We start from the raw sequence: 7,200 nt of genomic DNA, 5'->3' as shown, positions 1-7,200 counted from the left end.
CCCCTGAAACCCACATGGGAGACCAGGATGGAGGCTACAGCCTGGCCCAGATCTGGCTGTTGCAACTAGTTGGGTAGTGAGGCAGCAGATAGAAGACCTCTCTCTCTGTGTGTCTCTCTCTTTTTCTCTGTCACTCTTTCAAATAAATAAATATCTTTTTAAAAATCATCTGGGATGGAGGTGGTAATAAATTGGAATTATTGAATAGCATCTGCTCCTAGGGGTAATCACCCCTTCCTGGCCAGTGCTGTCTCTGTAAGGCTGTCAGTCACAGAGATCAACCTCATAGGTGGACAAATGACCCAGAAAGTCAACCAGAATACTCCATTCTCCTAGCTACAAAGATTGGTTCAGAGATGGGTAAGTGACCAAACCAAGGCCAATAAGAATCTTCCTTGAAATTTAATCTATGGAAACCAAGGAGGGGTGGGCATTCAGTGTAGTGAGCACACCACTTGGGGGTCCAGCTTGTGGTTTAGTGGGTTAAGCCACCACCTGCAATGCCAGCATCCCATATGGGTGCTGGTTCCAGTCTCAGCTGCTCTACCTGCAGTCCCTACCCTTCCAATGCACCTGGGAAGGCAACAGAAGATGGCCCTTGTGCTTAGGTCCCTGCATCCACATGGGAGACCTTGATGAAGCCCCTGGCTTCAGCTTGGCTCAGCCCTGGCCATTGAGGTCATCTAGGAAGTGAGCCAGTGGGTAGAAGATCTCCCTCTATCTCTCCCTCTCTCTGTATAACTCTGCCTTTCAAATAAATAAAATAAATCTTAAAACAAAACAAAACAAAAAAAGATAACACTTGGGACACCTATATGGCAGTGCCTGGTTTGAGTCCCAGGTCCTGCACTTCCAATCTATCTTCCTGCTAATGGGCACTCTGGATGGCAAGAGATTATGGCTCAAGTATTTGAGAGAACCACACTGAGCTCCTGGCTCTGGGCCTTGGACTGGCCCAGCCCCCAATGTTGCTGGTTTTGAGGGAGTAAACCAGCAGATAGAAGATCTCTCTCTCTCTCTCTCTGCCTTTCAAATAAAATGAGAATAAATAATTAAAAAAAAAATTTTTAGGGGCTGGCACTGTGGTGCAGTCTGTAAAGCCACCGCCTCCAGTACCAGAATCTCATATGGGCACCGGTTTAAGTCCTGGTTGCTCTTCTTCCAATCCAGCTCTCTACTGTGGCCTGGGAAAGCATTAGAGGATGGCTCAAGTCCTTGGGCCCCTGCACCCACGTGGGAGACCCAGAAGAAGCTCCTGGCTCCTGGCTTTGGATAGATGTAGCTCCAGCCATTGCAGCCATTTGGGGAGTGAACCAGCAGATGGAAGACCTCTCTCTCTCTCTCTTTCTCCTTTCTCTCTCTCTGCCTCACTGTAACTCTCTGCCTTTCAAATAAATGAATCTTTAAAAAATTTTTTTAAAATACCTCTGACAAAATACAGCATAGAGCTGTCAGTTCAATAACAGCTGCAGTGGCAATAGAGACTACACACACACACACACACACACACACGAACACACACACACACATGAACATACACATGTAATTCCATAAAACCAAAGAGACTCTGAGATTCAGGTAGGTCAAAGAAATCCTAAGATTTATTATTTTGAAAGGCAGAGTTACAGGGCTGGGGGGCGCTGCAGAGAGAGAGAGAGAGAGAGAGATCCTCCGTTGGCTGGTTCACTTTCTAAATGGCTGCAATAGCCAGGGCTGGGCCAAAAAGGCCAGGAGCTCCGGAACCCATCAGACTCTCCTGCATAGCTGGCAGGGGCCCAAGCATTTGGACTACTTTCTTTGGCCTTCCCAGGCAACTGGCAGAGAACTGGATTGGAAGAGGAGCAGCTGGGACTCGAACCGGCACCCATATGGGATGCTGGCATTGTAGACAACAGCTAAACACATTACACCATAACACTGGCCCCAATTTGCCAGATGTTGAATGATTATTGGGAAAAGTTTTCAATTAGCAACAATCGCGGCTCACATAAGCCTCATTGGCTATGATACTGCCACTGCGCCAAGCTTGAATGATCATTGAAACTAGGTGTTGGCTTCATGGAACTCCATTATACCTTTCACTCTTTTGTATATGTTTGAAGTTTTCCAAGATAAAATGTATATTATGATACTCTGTTAACAGAAATCTCTTGCAACATTTGAAAACACAAGAGACCTATGTATGCTGGTATGGCAAGAGCTCCAGGACATTGCTACATACAACATAGAGAGCCCACTGCAGCATGTTTATTTATTATTTTCCCAATTTACTTTTATCTCTGGACCTCCAGTATATAGAATTAGCCTAGTTGGGGCCGGCGCTGTGGTGTAGTGGGTAAAGCTGCTGCCTGCAATGCCGGCATCCCATGTTGGCACCAGTTCAAGTCTTGGCTGCTCCTCTTCCAGTCCAGCTCTCTGCTCTGGCCTGGGAAAGCATTAGAGGATGGCTCAGGTCCTTGGGCCCCTGCACCCATGTGGGACACCTGGAAGAAGCTCCTGGCTCCTGGCTTCGGATCAGCACAACTCTGGCCATTGCGGCCAACTGGGAAGTCAATCGGCGGATGGAAGACCTCTCTCTCTCTCTGCCTCTCCGTCTCTGTGTAAATTTCAAATAAATAAATAAATCTTAAAAAAAAAAAGAATTAGATTAGTCATGTCAGATTCTCATCATTGGCCCATGTATGGCCTGCTTTAATTTAATTACTTAATTATTTTTAATGATATAATATAAACACCCTTGATCCCACATTCCAAAAATGAGAGTGAGGATCATGAATATAAGTCACAGGCTATTATACAACATCACATGTACCATATGTTAAAAGAAGCAGTATTCTCAAGAGCAAAAACTTGAAAATAGTCTAAATGCCTATCAACAGAAGAATGAAATGGATGAACACTGTTATGTCTTGCAATGAAATATTATACAAGAGTCAAAAAGGGTGAGTATCAAAGTCTCACAACAGTATGGGCAAATATTAAATATAGTAAGTGGAAAAATAAATATTACAGCTTATTATCTTTATTAAAATTATCTTTATTAAAATACTGTCATTATACTTTTAAAGGTTTATTTATTTATTTATTTGAAAGTCAGAGTTACACAGAGAGAGGAGAGGCAGAGAGAGAGAGAGAGAGAGAGAGAGGTCTTCCATCTGATGGTTCACTCCCTAATTGGCCACAACAGCTGGAGCTGCGCCAGTCTGAAGCCAGGAGCCAGGAGCTTCTTCTGGGTCTCTCACATGGGTGCAGGGGCCCAAGGACTTGGGCCAACTTCCACTGTTTTCCCAGGCCATAGCAGAGAGCTGGATGGGAAGTGGAGCAGCTGGGTCTTGAACTGCCGCCCATATGGGATGTCAGCGCTTCAGAACAGGGCATTAACCCACTGCACTACAGCACTGGCCCCCTATGATTATATTTTTAAAATTTTGCTTATTTTTATTTGTATTTAAAAGGGAGGGAGAGGGAGAGGGAGAGGCAGAGGCAGAGGGAGATCTTCTATCCATTGGTTCACTCTCCAAATGCCTGCAGCTGGGACTGAGTCAGGCCAAAGCTGGGAACCCAGAAGTCATCTGGGCCTCCCATGTGCGTAGCAGGGACTCAAGTACTCAACTCATCTGGGACTTGAACCTGGGATACAGGTGTATCAAGTGGTGTCTTAACTGCCACACCACGTGCCTGCGCCTAGAAGACCGTTTTCATTGATATTCTTATAAAGTTAAAAACAATCGAAAATGAAAAAATAAACAAATTTGGGTTGCATATAGAAGGAAAGTATATAAAAAGGAAAGGAAGGAATTTAAGATGACAGAAGCAGGGAAGGCCGGGAAATGAGAAGAGGGAGTCGTATGTTAAATATTCCCTTTGGTAAAACAAACAAGAAAGATTTATATATACCTGTGTGTGTGTTTGTGTGTGTGTGAATTATAAGTAGACAAGGGCACTTCAAAAAGATTCTGGAAAATAGAAGTAAAACAAGTTTATTTTGGCACAAAAACTTTTTTAAATCCATATTTCCCCCTAGAAGGGCACAAAAGGAACTGTAACCAGAATTGTTTGAAATAGAGGAAAACTGAAAGTCTGGGATGGGAGAGACTGAACACGTTGGAATCACTTTCACTTACCGTGTCAGAAACTCCACTTAGACTGCCTTAAACAAAAAGGGATTTCTGTAAGAGTGCAAAGTCCAGGGAGAATTTTGGTTCCAGACACAGCTGGGCCCAGGAACGCCAAGAATATTATTAGGTGCCACTTCTCCGCCGGGCTCAGCTCTGCTCTCCTCCGTGACATCATTTCTCAGTTTCCACACGTCTCTCAGATCTTCTTCCGGTGTCCTATCATGCACGTTGCCAGGACTCCTGGAGAAAAGGGACCTACAGTTCCTCGCAAAACCAACTCAAATAGCAGGCTGACTCTCATTGGCCCAACCTGGTTGATGTACGCCTCACTGAACCAATCACTATTGCCGGGGGCTGGACTATGCCAATTGACTAGACCGGGCTTATCTGTCATTCTCTGGAGCTGGATAATGGGGCGGTCCTTGCAGAGCTCATGGACTGACATGGGTGCAGACACTGTCCCTTTTGGAAAAAGGGAATGGCTGCTAGGCAGAACACTCAAAAGCAAGCACACACGGAGTAGTCGTGCCCTTGGAGTCTTCCGTGGCTCCCTATCCCTGCGTGGACAGGTTGCCTCCTGCTGTTCCCGGCACCTTGAGCACATCTAAGAGCCGTTGCACAACATCCATCCACTTGTGTGCCTATTTTCAATTTAATTCCTGGAGGACACGGACTAGGCCTTTCACGTGGGAAGGTAATCCCTCGCAAAACGCCTCAGATACAGTTGGCACATGATGAAATTTGCTAAATCAATGAACCACACTTGAGTCTATGCCAAAATGAAATCCTGACAAAGCATTTCCTCAACGGGGCCTCAAGCCATCCTTCCTTCTCTTCCGAACCTTCTGAGGCCCGAAGAGCTGCAGCCACATCCAACACGCCAGGGTCCCTGCTAATCCCTGGCCTGACTGCCCGCCCCCATACCCCAAGTGATCACGATGGAACGATCTGGAAAGGAGGGGAAACCCGTTTTCTGATCACAAGCCCCTGCAGTGGAAATTTCTGTAATGCAAACCTTTTGACTAGCCTGCACAGCTTCTCTTTTGAACAGAGGAACTCTGCTTCCCTCCCATGTTATGGCTGAAGAAGCTGGAGAGCCGAGGGACAGTGTTGGGGCTGGGGTGGGTGGGGGGCAGCTGTTTCCTACATGTGAGCTGATAACAGCAACTCCTGTTTATTGAGCATTTATTATGTGCCAGGCACTGTGCCCAGGGCTTTGTGCATACTTTCTCCTTTGATCCTGACTTGGGGACTGTGTTCCCTCCATTTTCTAGATGAGGAGGTAGAGAGGAAGAAGATTTGCCTTAGATTACAGAAGTAATAAATGATGAAGTCGGATCTGATGCCAGAACTCTTACTCTTTTTTTAAAAAAAATTATTTATTATTTATTTAAATTTTATTTGCAAGGTAGAGAGGGAGGGAAGGTGGAAGGGAGGGAGAGAGAGAGATCTTTCATCTGCATCTGGTAATTCACTCCCCAAATGCCTATAACAGTCAAGTCTGGTTCAGGCTGAAGCCCAGAGCCAGGAAGCCCTCGTAGGTGGCAGGGGCTCAAGCACTTGGGCCATCTTCTGTTGTCTTCCCAGGTGCATTAGCAGGAAGCTGGATCAGAAGCAGAGCGGTTGGGACTGAGATGCCATCATTGCAGGCAGCAGCGAGCAGTTGGGACTTCAACCAGCACTGGGATGCTATCCTTCCGGGTGGCATGTCACAATGTCAGCCCCAGAACTCGTTCCTCTTTACCCTCAGATACAAGGAAGAATAAAATAAAGACTCGGGGAGAAGTAGGGTCGGGAGACTATGCAGTCTCAGAAAAGGAGAGTGGCTGCCTTGCCTCCGGATGGCTTCGCTGGTCCTGGCCCCTGTCTTTTTGGAGGCCCAGATCCACTTACCGCCCTCAAGTACCTGAGCTCACTCTCAAACCCTAACAATTCCTTCCCGTTCGCTAACGTCAGCTCCTGCTTAGTTTTTTCTCCACCATGACTGACGAGCTGTGTGGCTGAGACAAGTTGCTGCCCTTCTCTGAGCTCGGGTTTCTTGTCTGTGAAATCCGTGCCCCACCTCGGGGGATCGGCATGAGGATTCCATGAGATGATGGATGGGCCACGGTGAACATGGTGACCGGCACATGGCTGCTCACGGGGGCTGTGAACTCTGACTCTTCCAGCTCCAGGCTGAGCGCAGACTGTGACTATCTGTGCATCTCTTGCCACGGCACCTGCACTGAGACTTGCTTACAGGAGGTGGGCAAATGCTGCCCTAGCCCAGAGGAACTGTGAGTGACAGCTACTTCAGATAAGCAGGAGTTCCCAACATCACTGTGGTTCTCAAGTCCTGGTGCTGGAGATATGGCCTCTATTCCTGTTTGTTTCTTCAGTGAGTTAATGATTTACTTCCAGTGTTTAATTTTGTTTAAACAGACATGACCTCGTTGGTGCCCAAGGCTCTGTTCTGGCCAAAGCGCCCAGGGATCAAAGAAGTCCAAAGACACAGGAATCCTCCCCCTCCCCTCTCCCCAAGCTGTCCTTTAGCCTGCTGGCATCTGCCTCTGCACTGTTGCCCCTTGACCTTGATTGAAGCCAGGCTCTGGTTAGCCCTGAGTGTCTCTCTGAGATTAGCGTGCTCGTCTCAGGGCCGCTGCACCGCCATGTGGCTCCCAGGCCCCTCACACCCTTATCCCCGGTACTCTCTCTCTGCTCTCTACTGCTCTGCCAATGCCTCTGCCCACCGCAGCTCCTGAAGCATCCCCTGCCTCCTGCCTTGTTCCTCTCCCCCATGGGCGAGGTATCTAGAGGTGTGCTGAGTGGATCCATTCATTCCAGTGTACACACTGGGAGCCCAGGCTTGTCACTTCTGAGGCCTACACGTGCCTATAGGAAAGAGGACTGCCTTGTTCCAGGCTGGGCTTCACCCCACTCCCTGCTTTGTCAGCTCCAGCCCTCCAGTCCAGCTCCCTGTCCACTGACTGCTGGCTCTTCACCCCAGCTTCCTGCCTGTAGTAGTCTTCCTGTGGCTGCTATACAAAGTACCACAAACTTGATGGCTTGAAATACAGAAATGTATTCTCCCACATATCTGGAT

General features: G+C 47.5%; 1 pseudogene; it reads right to left on the bottom strand.

The window, feature by feature from the left end:
- Positions 1-1,916: 1,916 nt before the first annotated feature.
- On the bottom strand, positions 1,917-2,027 carry LOC127484771 (U4 spliceosomal RNA; annotated as a pseudogene).
- Between the last annotated feature and the right edge of the window lie 5,173 nt (positions 2,028-7,200).

Source organism: Oryctolagus cuniculus, chromosome 21 (assembly GCF_051225735.1).
Source record: "Oryctolagus cuniculus isolate XC-2025 breed Fujian yellow rabbit chromosome 21, ASM5122573v1, whole genome shotgun sequence".
Taxonomy (NCBI): Eukaryota; Metazoa; Chordata; class Mammalia; order Lagomorpha; family Leporidae; genus Oryctolagus; species Oryctolagus cuniculus.
This window is presented reverse-complemented; position numbering and strand designations above follow the sequence as displayed.